Source organism: Sylvia atricapilla, chromosome Z, assembly GCF_009819655.1.
Source record: "Sylvia atricapilla isolate bSylAtr1 chromosome Z, bSylAtr1.pri, whole genome shotgun sequence".
In the NCBI taxonomy this organism is placed as follows: Eukaryota; Metazoa; Chordata; class Aves; order Passeriformes; family Sylviidae; genus Sylvia; species Sylvia atricapilla.
The window spans coordinates 43,600,767-43,618,087 of NC_089174.1; positions in this window are offsets into that span (position 1 = coordinate 43,600,767).

The following is a 17,321-nucleotide window of genomic DNA, read 5'->3' on the forward strand; positions in this document are numbered from 1 at the left end:
ATCAGTAAAATTATTAAATTTTCAAGAATAGATTTCACCCATGAATTAATATTCAATCCTAATCCTTTAAAAACTTTGTTTAACCAAGTAGTAGCTAAATCCTTTTGTTCCTCTTGGACCTCATGTTCTATTTGTCCTAACTGGCTAATATCATGTTCTATATTTGTTGTTACATTTGGGATGTGGATGCAGCAATGGTCAATTTGTCCTTTTAAATATCCACACACTCCATGTTCTTTCAGGAGTAACATATCTAAGGCCAATCGATTTTCCAAAGTCATTTTGGTAGTAGTTTGTAACTGCATATTTAGTTCACTAAATCCTTCTCGTGCAACTCTTGCTAATCTGTTTACCTGACCCGTGATCTTATACAGCATTTCCCTATTTTGATAATTTGCAACAGGACCAAACAGAGATTCCAGGGCCCACCCGAATTTTACTCCACTAGAGGGTTCTTGCCAGGTGTCATCTTGATTTTGATTATTCGAGACATCTCGTTTTGTTCCTATCTGCAGGAGCTCACGGCTCCCATTAAATGGGGACCTTTTTCAGATTGGGCATAAGGTGGGAAGGCCCAGAGTGATTTCCTTTACCTCTCTGTCTACTGGCAAGTGTGTTGTCCAAGCACCATCACTTGTTGCCCACACAAATTGCCCAGGACTTCGGACTGTACTCTTACTACATCCTACTATGATCCTGGGTGCGATTTTGCCCTGTTTGTGTTTGATTCCTCTGCAAGCACAACCAATTTGCAAGGCTACAGCCAAGGGTGACTATTGTTTTACCTCCAGGTTGTCAGAGGTGCAGTCATAAATCTTATCACACGTCCACCAATTTACTTTTGCTGTTTCTTTTCTGCTAGCAGTACCAGTGTTTACTATCGCTGGATCTGTTTCATTTTCAGGGCCTTTCCATTTAATGCACCAAGGAGTGCTTGCCATATATCAGAACCTCTGAAATATACCCACAGACCATGCACTATCCCAGGGTTCTGATCCTTTCCACTCATTTTCTTCATGCTTCCACACTAATGGGTTTCCTGTCACATTTTCTGTTACCTGTTTACATTTAACTGTTTTGTTCTCTTTTATATTAGGTAGTTTTGATGTTATGATTCCCCAACTTACTGGGTCCTCTGCTGCCTTTGGTATTGGCAGGCAGGCTGTTATTCTAGTGGTGTTTTGCATTTTGGCAAAGTCTTTGATTAATCCAATCATCACATTTCAGCTTGAATCGTATTAGGAGCTTCTATTACCTGTGTTCCTGTTTGTACCTCTCTCTTCACTTTAGAATGAAGAGCAGTTGGTAGACCTCCATGCATTCCATATCCCAAGCAAACGTAATTCCTAATGGTAACATTAAAATACATAAAGTTAACATTAACCCCCAAACGAGCATAGTTACTGACACCGTTGAAAACAGTTACAGATGTCTTATCTTCAGCTTTGTTGGTCCTACAGCTTGCGCAGCCCACGACACAGCTCCACGAGGGACTTTCTTCACTCGGGTGTAGTGTATCCAGGGTTCCACTTCAGCCCCTCTGACAGCTGTAAAGGTTGTTAGTAGTACTTGATGAGGACCAGTCCACTTTTTCTTCAATGGCTCTCCATCCCAGGTCTTGAGGTACACCTTGTCTCTCGGTTTGATGTCGTGGACTGGATTTTCAAGACTCAGTGGTCTATTCTACAGGAGAGCTCTCCGGAGCTGTGCTAAAGTTTTCTTAAGAGACAGAACATAATTATACACATCTTGTTTCCCTGTAACGTGTACATTTGGATTAGGGTTTGGAGATTCATATGGCTTCCCATACTATATCTCATGGGAACTGACTGACATTCCACTCCTAGGTTTTATCCGAATCCCCAGCAATGCTATTGGTAATGCTTGTGGCCATTGCAATTTGGCTTCCTGGCATATCTTACTAAGCTGCCTCTTCAATGTCTGGTTCATCCTTTCTACTTGTCCACTTGACTGGGGTCTCCATGGGGTGTGGAGGTCTCAAGAGATTCTCAATAATCTACTCACCTCCTGTACCACCCTGGCTATAAAATGTGGGCTTCTATCTGATGATATCCCTATAGGCACCCCCAAACCTGGGAATAATCTCCTGTAGTAACCACTTAACTGTTTCTTTTGCTTGATTGGTACAACAGGGAAGGGCTTCTGGCCATCCAGAAAATGTGTCAACCCCTACTATCAAATACTTATATCCTTGAGTTCTGGGTAATTCTGCAAAATCTACCTGTCAATAATCTCTTGGTTTTGTCCCCACCCGAATTCTTCCTAGCTGTGTTTGTCGTCTGGCCACTGGATTGTTCTTTAAGCAAATCTCACATTTTGACATTACTGATTTTGCCATTGTTTGCATCTGTACTGAGATTATATCTCGTTTCAGTGATTTTACCAATGCCTCTGCACCACAATGACACTCATTATGTCTTATTTGTAAGATTTCTCTCATTACCAAGGGGGGGTACCACTATTTGCCCTTGTGTGGTTACATACCACCCTTCTGCATTCTTCTGTGCCTTCAGCAGATGTGCCAGTCTGTCATCCTCTTTTGTGTACTTTGGCTTGGGAGGTAAATTGAATTGAGAGACATTAAGTTTTGACGGAATCAAGGCATTGTTTTCTGTACTTCCCGTGCCACCTGACGGGCTATCCAATCTGCTCTTCGATTCCCTTCACAAATTTTAGAACTGCCCGATTGATGTGCCTTGCAGTGCATGATTGCTACTTGTTTGGGTTTTTGTACTGCATTTATCAGTTGTAGGACTGCATCTTGATGTTTAATATGTGTTCCTTGGGAGGACAGTAGTCCTCTCTCCTTCCATAATGCTCCGTGTACATGCACTACTCCGAAGGCATATTTTGAGTCAGTCCATATGTTGACTGCTTTCCCCTCACTCAGTTCTAATGCTCTGGTTAATGCAATCAGCTCTGCTCTCTGGGCAGATGTATTAGGTGGTAATGCTTTTGCTTCCACTACTGTGTTAATTGTGGTTACCGCATATCCAGCGTATCTCATTCCATTTTCCACAAAGCTGCTTCCATCCGTGAAGAGTTCCCATTCTGGTTGCTCCAGAGGAGTATCTTTCAGGTCTGCTCTTGCTGAATAGGTATATTCGATCACCTCTACGCAGTCATGTTCCAGTGAACCTTCTTCAGCTGTAGTACCTAGAAATGAGGCTGGATTCAAAAGGTTAGTTGTTTTTAGTGTCACATCATCCTGCTCGGTCAGGGTTACCTGGAATTTCATCATCCGACTCGGAGAGAGCCAGTGGCCCCCTTTCTGCTCCAGGACCTGTGGTTACCATGTGTGGCACGAAGACATCAATATGTCTTCCCATCGTGAGCTTCCTGGCTTCTTGTATCAGTAGCACAGTAGCTGCCACTGCCCGCAGACATGAGGGCCACCTAGCACTTACGTTGTCAAGTTGTTTGGAAAAGTAACCCACCGGCCTTTTCCAACCTTCCCAATCGTTGGGTCAGGACTCCCAGTGCCAGGTGCTGCCTCTCATGTACATACAGCTGAAAGTCTTTAGATAAATCAGGTAACCCTAATGCAGGAGCAGTCGTCAATGCTTCCTTCATTTTCTGGAAGGCTTTCTTTGTGGTTTGCCCCAGACGAACAGCTGAGTCTCCTGAGCCTTTATGCAGGTTGTCTCTTCTTCAGTAGCAATCAGAATATCATCTACATATTGGAGCAATAGGTACTGGTCTCTTGGTACTTGTCCTTCTTTAGTCCAGATTTCCAGCTCCTTTGCCAGCTGACTCCTGAATAGGGTTGGGGAGTTTTTAAAACCCATCGGTAATTGAGTCCAGGTGAGTTAGGACTTTCTTCCACTTCCAGGATGTTCCCACTCAAAGGCAAATAGGTTCCTACTATCTTGGTCAAGGGGTATGCAGAAAAAAGCATATTTTAGATCAAATACAGTGAACCATTTATATATCTCCTTTACAGATGCTAACAATGTATAAGGACTGGCCACCACTGGATAAATATCTCTGGTTATCTCACTTATGCCCCTCAAATCCTGTACAAGTCTATACTCACCATTGGGCTTCTCCACTGGAAAAACTGGAGTATTGTATTCTGATTCACATTCTTATAGAATTTGATATTTTAAAAATTTATCAATAGTCTTTGCTATTCCTTGCCTTGCTTTTGTTTTATAGGGTAATGTTTAATCCGTACAGCATTTTCTCCTTCTTTCAATTCTACATGTACTGGTTGTGCCAATTTAAATTTTCCAGGTACATCCGTTTCACATACAGAAGGAATCACTGCATCTTCTACCTCCTTAGGAATATTAGGGATTGGCTTTTCTTTTATCATTAAAATCTTTCCTGTTTTGACTCAGGTATCATTACAAGTTCACCATTCTCAAAAGTAATTACCACTTCAAGTGCCACCCATAAATCATGCCCTAAGAGCGGAATTGGGCACTCAGGCAAATACAAGAATTCATGTGTTAAAACATTATTCCCAAAGCTCAAATCTAGGGGTTGCAGGAATGACCGTGTTTCTTCCTTCCCTGTGGTGCCAATGATTACAGTCAACTTATTCTCAATTTGCCCTTCTATACAGTTCAATACAGAATGTGTATGTAAAAAGGGTAACCTTCTTTCCTTCTAAACACAAAGTCACCATGGGTTCCTTTAATCCTGGCTTTCTTTCACATAAGACCATGACTCCAGCTACGCTGTCTGCTTGGGGCTGACCATTCTGGGTAAACCGGTTTGGGCACTCTTTTTCTAATGACTTTCTAATAAGTAAGTAAGCATAAATAAGTAAGCATTGATTTATTATTAGTTTTTCATGGCTTCTGCCAAAACCACTTCTATTACCACTCCGACCAGTTCTACTACATCCTCACCCTTGTCCTTGTAAAACTGCCAAAAGACTCTGTCCCTGTTTCTTAGCAGCCACTTTTCTCTATTGTTATTAACTTTAAGCCACCTCAAGTAATTTGTCCAAATTTCTTAACTTTTGCCCCTCCTGCCTTAGGCCAGGCAGGGGCCAATTTTAACCAGGTCCAATGAGATACCGGGGTTACTGGTTTATCTTCATCACTCCCACTACTATCCGCTCCTTCTGCACCCTCCCCATGTCTCTTTATCACAGCTACATCTTGGTTATTTCTCGGGGAAGGAAGGAGCAGGTGAAAATGACAGACGAAGGTCAGGGGGACAGGAGCAGGTGTCAGCAGGGGAAAGAGATAGGCGTAAGCTGGGGAGAGGTAAGAGAATCGGGTTGGGTGAGACCAAGCAAAGGGGAACTCAATGTCGGGGGGGGGGGGGGCACTGGTGGGAACTGTGGGTCCCACTAACAAATCAGCTTCTACATAATTTTCTCCCCCCTTTTCCCCAAACTTGCACTCAAAACCAAGTGTTCCACACAATGCTTATCCTGGACACAAGCCAGGCACTGATTGTTTTCAAAGATCATTGTTTTTAACCCATACTCAGCCAGCCACTCTGGCTTTTCCTGTAAATGAAACAAATACGTAACTTCATCCAATCTCCCCCGTTATTTGCAATACTCCATCAGCTGTGATATTAGATTCGGTTCCAAAGATCCATTCTCCAGCCACCTCTGATTATCAGGCAAAACATAACCAGGCCACCATGTATTGCAATAATTAATCAATTTATCCTTCTGTAATTCCTGACCAAAATTTTCATCCTTCCCGTGTGCTGCCAAGCACCCCAAAGGAGAAGCGGGTATGGGGGCATTGCCGCCCATAACCCCTACTTTTAACTCTTTCAGCTTCTCCATATGTTATAGTACGTAACACCACCACTGCCGAACCTGCAGGGCTTTCGCCCTGTCTGACGGACGGCGCCTAGGCAATACCAGGAATTCCTCAGCCCAACCACGCGCAGGTTTCGCCGCGTCTGACAGGCAGGCACCCGACCAGAATAAAGCACCTTACCTCTTCTCCAGGGGACGTTGTGAGTGGCGGGGGGTCCCGCCTCGATGGGCTCCCCGAGAATCCCTCGGTGCCGGCTGGAGCGTGATCGGGACGGGAGGCCCTCAGCAGCACTCACAGGGTCCCGCCTGGGTCACCAAAATGTTAGCGAGGGAAACGCATAACCACCGGAATGATTATGAGGTGCTTTATTGAAGAGCTCTGGGAGCCGGGGTACAAACCCAAATCCAACTCCAACGAGGGTCCAAGAAGGGCCCTGTATTATACCATTTCGTTACATAACTCTATGTTAATCATTAAACTTACATTGTTCTATTGTATACATCCAAGCATGAATTTTGTAAATATCTTCTTTTACAATTCTAGTTTGAAATAATAATCATGTTCAGCTACCAAAAATCATTACAATTCGATCATCTATCTTATGATGATTAGGTACAGTTTCACCCGACCTAGTTTCCAAATACAAGTCGTCCCAATCTTCTCCTTCTCCCCCCATCCTGATTACCCAGGCAGAGTTATACTTGATTTGGTTAAAACAATGAAAGCAACACCTGGTTGCAGTGAAGCAGAGACTCTATTCCCAGCTTCTCTGGTAACCGAAATTATTAACCCTATCCTAACACTGAGGTGAATGTCTTATAGTTTCTGTTCTTCATATAAGAAAAGCCTAAAGTCGTTAGTCAAATCTTCAGCTATTCTCTGGATCCCTGTATTGTCGATTAACCACTGAGAGCCCCAGTGGGCAGAGCATGCATATTTAGCTGTTTCAAGCAATGCTACACACAGCTGTTAAAAGAAAAATCTTATGCAAGTAGTAACTCCTCACCATCTTCTCACACCTGTTACTTAGTAGCTTACAAAATCTCCTTTCTGCTGATGGGAATAAAGAAGATTTGTTCCTCCCCCCCCCGCCCCGCTTTTCAGTAGGTTTCTGGGTAGGAGTTAGTTGTGCAGAAACAAAGATTACAATTTCCTGGCCTGATCTTGGTGTAGGAGGCAGTACCCCCCCACGCTCTCCCTGGGCAGCTGCAGCACGAGCAGATCAGCAAAACACAGCTGGGAGGGAGGAAGGGAGGGAGGGAGAGAGGAGCAAAGGCTCCTTGTGAATCCTCAGGCACTGGAGCTGCACAGACACATAAACCTGCCTTCAAGTATGCCTTGGTAGACGGTTACCCTCAGTTATTGCTACCACTGGACCTCAGAAATTATGGATATGATTTAGGAAACAACCTCCCAGGTAACCACCAATTCCTCCTTAAACAGCTCTGTTACAATGCACAGATATGCATGAACCACAGCTCCCAAATGCAGAGTGCTTTTTGCATGCACCCTGCGGGGATGTGGGGACATACTTCCCTCAGCTTCCACAATGCAACCTTACTGATGATCTGGACAACCTCTCCCTTCAACTGCATCACAAGATTCCCTTGGTGGTTTTTGTTTGTTTGTTTGTTTTTGTTTTGTTTTGTTTTTCCCCTTGTAGATAGAGGGCAGTGAAAAGATGAGATAAAGACAAACTGCAGAGCTGTGAGACAGTGGTTCTTCAGCAGATTCACAGAAATGCTCCCAGGAGTGCAAAAGCGGTTCTCAGATCTCTGGTTTTTTGTTGGTGTTTGAGCACTTAGTGTATGAGATACTGTAAGTCACCAATTCCTAATCAAAGCAACTTTCAAAAAGAGAAAAGCTGCTTGAAAATGAATCTTGACACCAGGGGTTCAGGCATTTTGTACCCTGGCATTCAGCAGCTGTTACCTGGAGGGACTCCCCTAGGGAATCTTGTATTTCAGAGAACTCCTTTCAAAGCAAGAGTCAGTTGTTAAACCAGGCACAGGGGAGTCTGAATATTTATGCAGCCTTACCTCTGCCTCTTTGAGTGTGACACATCAGTTCCCTATTGTGAACACCCACCTGCTGTCAAATTAGCAGGACTGCAGCTTGGACAGGGAGTTGTGTTCACAGAAGTACTAGGAAGCAGCTTTTCCTACACTGAAAACACTGCTCTCTACTTCCTGGAAACACAGAAACTGGCAAGAATGTATTTGGGCACTCTAGTTTCTTACAAAAATTATGTACATCCCATCACTGCTGGTAAAGAAATCGGGTTGCCTCATGGGGTATAAACACAGGTTCTGGGCGTATTTTTGGATGCAGAAACAAAAATTCTTTAGCAGTTCCTAATTTCTAAAATAATTTTAGTTCATCTTGAATTGTACAATGGTAAAATCTTCCAGCGAAAATAGATGATCTTTGTTGTTGTCAATGCCAGTTTAGGACATGCCTTCTCACACGGGACATGTGTCAGTAAAGTCAAAAAGAAACTTTACAAAAAAACAACCCAAAACACAAGGTGAAGTCACTTTTATCAATGCTATCTGGTTACCAGGAATACAGTATTGAACAAACACAAGCCATTGATAAATAAATGATGACTAGCTCTTGGCCTGTGAAAGGAAATGCCTGCCTCGTCACTGCAGCTGAAATGGCTCCCATAATGGCTGTGGTTCTGTCCTGGAGGACACTTGCAGTATGTGGGATATTATCAAAAATTATCAAAATGAAAATGTCATGGGTCCTCATCTCCATAAGCGGCTGCACTCTGGTGTGTTGGGCTTCGCAGAACGCTGCAGGCTGGGGCTGTTTGCTGCTCCCAAAGTGTTGGTGACCCTGTTTGGTGAGGGCACCCACACAGTTAAAAGGAATGTTCTTGTACCACCTGAAATCCATGCAGGGACTCAGCGCTCTTTGTCTCCAGTGCCCCTGGGAAGGAAATTAGCTTTAAATGTATGAAGGCAGCCAGGCAGTTAGCAGAAGTGGTGGTGTCCTCAAGTTGTCCCCACTGCACCCCCTCCTGAACAGTAGGCTGGGAAAGAGGTCTGTCTGTGTGCTGTCATGGGGTGCCTGTGTACCTGCTAGGAATTATGAGGGGATCTGCATGTGCTCTTTCGAGAGGCTTTGCAGGGGCCAGGGAAAGTGAGAGGGTCTGCACTGTCTGGCCTGGAGCTGAGGCAACTCCCTGAGACAAAGTCCTCTGGCAGCAGCATATGTGCCCCCCTTCCACTGCACTACCATCACAGGGACTTCCAGTGTCTGGAAGAGATATGCCTGAGCATTCCTACCAGAAACACATTTCTGAGGGTTCCCCTGAGGAGAAACCCCTGCCAATAAGGGTCAATGCTGCTTCTTGCACCTTGCCAACAACTATTGTAAGGATGTGACTTACTTGTGTTTGCCATCTGAAACAAGTCAAATGCCCTCCAAAACATCAGAGAAACTTCTGCCACCACGGATTATCTGTGCAACCAAACCCCAACAGATCCAGCCCTCATAACAGCATCCTGTCTTCCTCCTTTTTCCCAGGTAGTGTTAGTTCTAAGTAAGTAGATTTGAGAGTTCTTCTGTTTCAACAATATGATCATCATTCTCTCTCTGCCCTAGTTTTAGGATTTCTGGCATTCAGAAAGGTCAACCGTTTAATTCCTAAAGGAGCTGAATACCTATTTCTTTTGTATCTGAAGAATTGAATAAAACAGAGGATGATTTTTTTTTGACACTGTATATTGGGGACACTCTAAAACTTTCTTGTTCCTTTGGTATACCTGTTCCTCTGGTATACCTGCAAATGAGTTCTACCAGCAAAAAGCATCTTTTGCCATCTGTTTTGTCTGTGGTAACACACTTTTTAAACAACAGTGGATGTGGCATCACTGTGCTGGAGGTGAGGGGTGTCATACTGTCCAGGGTGCAAGAATGAGGAGCAGTAGAGAGTGCAAGAGGGTTCATGTATGGCCTTAAGAACCCCTTTGAATATACTCACAGCTGTGCCTGAGAGAGGATGCTGAGAGAAGCTTCTGCAAGGACTGTGGGGCCTCTGGCTGAGTCTGAGAGGAGCTACTGAGTGCTGCTATGATGTGTGCCATGGAACTACCTACCCTGCCTAGAAAATGCTGCAGGCTGGAGGGAATTAATTTACTATGCCTTGATTTCTGTTCATCTGAATATGAATTTCCTCAAGAGCAGTTTGTTCAGTGCCTGTTCTGACAAAAATCTGTCCCAGTAAGGTTCATGGTATCTTCATTCACCGTGTGAGTGTAGCCACAACAGAAAGATGGCCAAAACATTCCCTTATGCTTGTTCAGACTGAGCAGTAAGGTGGAAAAGTGGAGGCCACTCCACCCTACTGGCTGGATGACTTGTTCTGCCTCCCTTGCATAGGTAAGAATGAGAGAGGTTGGTTCCTGCTGTCCTCACTCCAGTCTCAGCAGACTTAACATCAACATGGTGGTGACCCTAAATGTCAAGCAGTTTCATGAGGATGCAGATCATGTGCTGTTGTTTTAGCAGATTTCCCAGGCACTGGTCTTTGGATAAGAACTCAATTCCAGAGGTTTGCTCAAGAGAAGGCAGACTTTACAAAGAAACTGAAATTAGAAATGATGTATTAAAAATGAACTGTGTATTGCAGCAGGTGAATTGAAATGAAAATATTATAAATAATAAATAGAATAAATAGCATGTTTTTTAAACCCTATAAATATACCAGAAGGGAATACTTGTGTACTGAACCTTTTGAAATCTTGAAAATGTTAAAATACCACAGATGGGTAGCCAAACATTGCACAGACTTCTGATGCAGCCCATTTTTTTTGAACTTTGGTTTTACAAGAGCTAGCCTAGCTTGTAGGCAGTTTGAGGGTAAAAGTAAAAAAAAGTCTCCATTACTTCCATAGCTTCTTACTGAAGACCACATTCTCTGGTTCCTCTTTCCTCTTTGATCCAGCTTAAACTGAAGGTCTTAACATAATACTCATAATCCTTCAAAGAAATCTAAGACTCTGAAAGAAATGCAAAAATTTATTGCCTTAGCTACTTTCCTACTTCCCTTTTTGTATATGCAGTTTGGGATTAAAAGCAGCTGCTCTTCATTTTTGTTTGCAAAACACCCAAATCAGCAGATTAGGTCCATCTCTGGGTTTTCTATATCCTGCTGAAAAGCCTGCATTTTCCAGGCAGCCATCAAGCTTGCATTCCTGCAGGAACCCAGATTGAATCTGCCTGCCCAAAGGCAGCACCAGGTGCTTTGTTCTTGCACCCTCCTTTCCCTCATGCCACTTCTGAAATGACACAGCTGTCCTTACAAAAGATTTCTGCTACCATTGTATCGTCTGCACCACCCACTGCTTGTACCAACAGCTACATGGTAGTGCTCACTGTATCCTATGGCAGGGGCGCTGGAACTAGATGATCTTTCTTGTCTCTTTCAACCCAAAAAATTCTGATGAAATGATTCTTTGATTTTACTGCAGTCCTTAAGAAAAGTCTCAGGAACTCATATGAAAAGAGCTATTTTAAATGGGGGATCACTGTGCCCTTTATAAATAGGAGGCTTTATAAATATATATTTCTGTTGTATAGCATAGTAAAACAAAATGCTCTGAAAGCATTTCTTCATTAGAGCTTTCCTTGTTTTCCATGTAGTCTCCTGTTTCCCACAAGATTCGAATTAAAAAATGTTTTGTATCAAGAACATACAAGAAAGCTGCTGCTTGACTACAGCTCTTGAATTTAGAGATGTATTGCTGCTCCTTTTCTGGAGCAGTCCTGACTGTTAATAGAAAACTGTGTGTCACTCAGTGCCTAACCACAAGATTGGCCCCGTGCAAATAATCAAAACTTCCCACAGAATAAAGTTAAAATTTCATTCTGAGTGAAAAAGCAGGTCCTTCATCAACTTTACTGCCTTTTGTTCATGCTATTCTTATGAGAGTAGTCCCCAGATGGCACTGTTTGGCCATTTAATGTGATTTTTTTCTTGTCTGCTTAATTTTTTTTTAAAGTTCATATGCAATATAGTCTTTGAAGAAATGCTAGAGATTCTCTCCATACAGAGGGAAGGAACTGCTTCCTAGGAGCCATGGCTTGGTGGTGGGATTGATTATTTCTTCTTGTTTCAGAGTCTCCTCAACAGAAACAGCTTCATTCTTTTGAATGCAAATTTTCCACAGTTCTCTGCTCTCCAGGAGCCCCTTCATCTCACAATAGATCTCCTCTCTTGCCTGAGAATGTTCTTCAAGTATTGCAGGCAGCAAGAAGCTGTCAGCAAGGCCCAGCTGTATTTGGCTAAGTGGCATATCCTGGACATCATACTCACAACCTGCCATTCTTCTTTGCATTTCCAGATTCCCATACTTATACTGTCAAGGGTGTTCATGTTTCTTTCCTTTCTTTCCTTTTTTTAATGTCTTTTTAATGACTGCCTCTATTGTTAAGTCACACTTCAACTACTTATAAGAAAACCAAGGTGACTTTGATACATTTTTCTCCAGAAAGAGTTTCAAGTTAATAAGTTCTTAATAACTACTAAGATTGCTACTCCTATGGTTTGAGAAGAAGCCAAAGAATAATTTTTCTTGTTGCATTCAGTAGTCAGGAAGAGGATCCAGAACCAGATAAAAACAGGGAAACACAGTAGACAGAAATAGCTGGCGAAAGATGCCATCCATAGTAGTGGCAAAACCTGTTGTTGGGTGGGAAGAATCAAGTTCTTCACCTACTAAGAGAAATTATGAGCTTCAGAAAGAAAGAATGTGTCTGTTCAGTAAAGTCATGTTAACACAACAAAATGGGGGAGACAGATTTATAGGTACATGTCTAGATTTGGAAAAACAGCTGTCTGCCAAGCAAGGCAGAAGCCTCCCTTAAAGATGTAAGCCCCCTTACCCCAAATTCTTAGAATAGTGAAATTAAGGGGCTCTCAGGCAAAGATATGGGAATAGGAATAACAGTTCTTTATTAGGAAAATTAAAAGGAAAATGTAGTAGTACAAAAAAAAAAAAAAAAAACCCAAACAAACAAAAAGAAAACACTGACAGAGTCCGAATACAACCTGACACCCTGTTGGTGAGGGTGTTGGTAGCAGTGCAATCAAATCCTCCTGGAGTGACGGATGTGGTTCCATTGAAGCAATGATCCTGCAGACAGGTGGTAGTTTTCCTCTGAAGGTCCAGTGATGGTGTAGATGGGTCCATTATTCCTCTGGGAATCCAGTGGATAAACAGCTCCTCTGGTGCTCTGAACTTCAGATTTTTATCCAGGTAGGAATCTTGGCTCCTCTCACTGTGTGGAGCACCTCATAATAGGATGCTGCAATTTTATCAGTCATGCATGTCAGACTCAATGGCCCATTAACAGCAGATATGTCCCGGATGGAGGATGGGTTGTGGAAGAGATAAAGGACACTGCTCCACCTGATTTTAACAGATGGTAATAGAATACATACTTTTGTTTGCAACTTGCATTGCAACCTAAGTACTCATCTTGGGATTGTGAGGAATAGCTGATTAAGAGAAGTCAAAGGTGGTAGGTGCTGACTGCAATAGCCCATTCAGAGACAGGACTGATCTGTGCTGTCCTGTGGATGGTAACTTTTTAAAATTTTTACTAGTGATTTTTGGCACAAGGATTAGAACTGGATTATTCAAGGAGATGACAACAATGATACAACATGAGCTTCAGTAACCCAAAGTGATATGATTATGGTCTTGAGAACCAGCAGCTAGAATCTTTGTGTTCAGCTGGAAATACATCAGAGGCTATGCAAGAGAAACACAATGCATGACAGCATGCCAGTTACAAAATGATCAGAGAATTGGTGGGGCACAGCTGGGAAAAGCTCTTCAGATATGTCATGGTCATTGCCAGCAGAGAGGAAAGAGGCTCTCAGGGTAACTCAGGATCTACTGAGGCCTTCTTCAAACACTGTGGGCAGCACTGGAAATGAGGCCCAGTATGACAAACTATAACCTCGGTGCGTTCAGCACAGCCAAAAGGAGCCAAAGTGTGGTGACAGTGCTCTCTACAAAGTTACCAGTGGAGGGGCATGAAAAACCCATAGGGACTGGGAGGAACTAAGCTGGATGACATGAAGTTTCAGCATGTGAACAAGGAATCCCCAATATGCTGAGGGTAGAAATTCACAGCTTCCTAACCATTGTAATTCATCTTCTTGGATCAATCTAAGAAGCCCAAACAACAACAAGATGGAGTATAACAGGTATCAGGAAGTCAGCATGTAAGACAATATGAAAATGATGAGGTGTGGTCCCTTCATCTACTTCCCTGTGCCATTTTGCTTGAAAAGAAAGATGCGATTTTGGAACTGAGCTGAATCACTGTTGCAAGTAAAATAATAGAAAAAAACCCTCCAAAAACAAATCAGAGGGGAAAAAATGAAAAAAAAACACCTCTTGACCTACTGTTGTAACTATTACACTGTGTGTAGTTTTGGTATTCTGCCTCTGTTGATAGTTAAACTCACTGTAGAGTCTGCTGCAGTTTAAAATGGAGTGTGTAAGGAAGACTCTTACTTCAATAAAAGAGGATACTCAGATACCTGTCCCAATAATACGGGCATTCAAGGAACGAAAAACCTTTCATACTAAGGGCTGAATAGAAATCTCATCTTCTTGACAGTTTTTGCTTCTTGGTTATAGTAACTTTTGTGCTCATTGAAAACTTTCAAAATTCATTAAAATGGATACAAAACTACTATTTTTTCTCTTTTTCTACTCTAAGGAGTGTGGAGACCAGCTGGCATAAAGGAGCACTGGTGATCTTTGAACATCGTCCAAAAGCTTAGCACATTCCGGTGTTGCTGAGACCCAAGTCTTGTTCTCCATCTCCATTTTGATAACACAGGCACTGAGAACACCTAAGTAAGAAAGAAATCCTCTTTAAGCTTTGTCTCATTTGATGGATATGCCAGAAGCTGTTTCAGAAATGCAAAAAAAACCTCAGGCAAGAAAACTTTTTTTGGTTTACTAGTGCAGATAAAGTTAACAGCATGCAATCAGATGTAAGGAGTTCTTGGCTGACTTCCTCTAGAAATAGGATTTATAGGCTTATAATGTCACTATGTGTCACTCTCAAGCCATCTTAACATTTTATTCCCCTTATCAAGTACAAAGAAACATGCAGAGAGGAAGCAGTGTTGCATGACTTAAAGAGACAGGTGGCTGAGTAAGGTAGAGAGGACAATAGAAAGGCTGAAAGTGGTATCGAGCCCCTCAAGATTTGAGCCTCTCAAGATATGAAGCTAACTTTGCAATTTTTTTGTTGTTGTTGTCAATCAGTAGATACAGTTATGATTAAGCAATTGCATTGTGAATATTATATGCTTGGCTAGTGTTTATATTTTAAGAAAGGGAAGACAATCCCAAGATGAATGGGCTGTCTGGATGAGAGCCACCAGGAGCAAGGTCAGGACTGAACAGTAACTGGGGGAGAGATAATTCCAGCAGTGGACCACCAACTCAGTGACCACCTACTCCAAACAGACCCTGAGTCAGAGGTAAGAACCACACCTGCAGAGTAATTAGCATGGCAAATAGGGGGTTGAGTACTAATTGATGAAAGACATGTAATCTCAAAGCAATGAACACTGATGCTTTGTTAAAATGTACAAATGGTGTAAAGTTTTTATGACTGGGAAGCCAGCCTTGTGTGGGCTACCATTTGGCTCCCTCCCTCTAGACCAGAATTACATGTAGAAATAACCTCACCTGGCTATGTGAGTTGGCACTGCACAACAGGGAAGCAGCCTGCAATAGAGACAAGAGAAGCATTAAAGCAAACTTTTGTCTTATTAGACCTTAGGAATCCATGAGACATCATAATTGGGTTAATTAATAGAAAGGGGAGAAAGAGGTCTAGCTATATAAAGAAATGAAACTCTAGAAAACCTAGATGGTTTAGTTTTTCTATCTGGCACTGTTTTCTTGGCTTGGCTGCAGTGATCAGGTGTGAACACAGGGACAGGTAACTGAAGTGTGTTACTGAGGATAGTCTGTCTCAGGATCTCACTTCCACTGGGCATCACTTCACCAGGCTTGGCCCCTGAGACCATTCAGGCAGATTTAGTTCCCTCTGATTCCCTATGCTCCTTCACAGGGTGGGCAACAGCTGACAGCTTTCCCCCATGGAAAACACACCACTCTGCCACTGCAGAAGCAAGCTGGGAAAACCCCAAAATCAATGGTCTTGGAGAGCTAGTTGATTCAGGGCATGGAGGAGAGAAGGCTCAGGTGTGATGACACTGGCCCATGAAGGAGCAGCTAGACTTTTCCCACAGGGGAAGAAACGGGTTCATCTGCATGGCAGGCTGTTAATCTGTGACAAAGCTATCAGAGCAAGAAATTTTAAGTACACAGCACTCGAAGAAATTTATCCTGAAACTATAAACACTTGAAACCCTTTTTCAGAATTTACTGATGCCAGGGCTTGATGACACTGATTAATTACCCTAGGTGACTAAAGACAGTTAAGTTGCTGTTTCTTTCCCCTTCACAAAAATTTTTGCTGTGGCTAATTTACCAGCTGACAGTTTCTTGATTCCCTGACCTCCTTGCAGCCACTAACATGCCTTATTAAAGCCCCTTCTATAGTCTCAGCTTCTCCCTTGGTGATGACTTGGCTATTCAGCGTGAAATTTGACAAAGTGCACACTTCCGTTAGCAAGCACACCAACAGCCTGTACTCTCAATGCCTGCCAGCCTTCCTCACTCTCTGCTTTCTTAGCTCAGACAGTTGAAGAGCATCTGAGCATTAAGATGAGCAGGCTTACGATGCTGGCTTGGTACAGCATGGCAATTCCCTGCAGTGAAAAGCAACACATAAAGACCTCTCTCTTGCAAACAAGTGCAGCAAGAAGTGTCTGAGAAGAAGCTGGTTTCTGAAACAAGAAGTGCTTACATTAACCATTGGTATTTTTTAACACAATTTAGTATTTAGCTAGCAAAAAATATCTAGGCCAAAAGTAACATTGAACATCTGGCACCTGCAGGTGCATCACTTTAAAAGAACGCTTCAGCTTACAGAAGAGAAAGATGTGAGGCAAGAAGTACAAAGATAAAAATATGCTTTACCAGGATGTTTTAGAAGATTATTTTAGTAAAGTATGTCTTATATCATGGAAGAATGCGTCATGGAAGCTACATTACTTACTTCATCATTGCAATTGTTTATCACCATTGCTCATAGGGACACAGGAAGAGGGAATTTCTGCAGCATGAGAAATTCTCAGCAGGACTAAGACCATGTGACTAAAGAAAGCCCTATAGCACTAGGCAGATCAGGCAAGCAAGGAGGTCTGGAGGGAGCTGAAGTCATCATCTGCATGCTGAGTAAAATGTACTAATGTCATGGAGAAGCAGTAGCCAAGCAGGATGGGGAACAGTCTGGTTTCTTGCAGTTGCAGGGAGGAATTGCTGGATTCCCTGGTAACCAAGATGCAAACCTTTGGTTGTTTTGCACATGTTTCTGGATGGGATGCTTTGGCACCTGATAAGGAGTTAGCTTACATAACAGGCAGTTTCCTTGGTAGGGGCA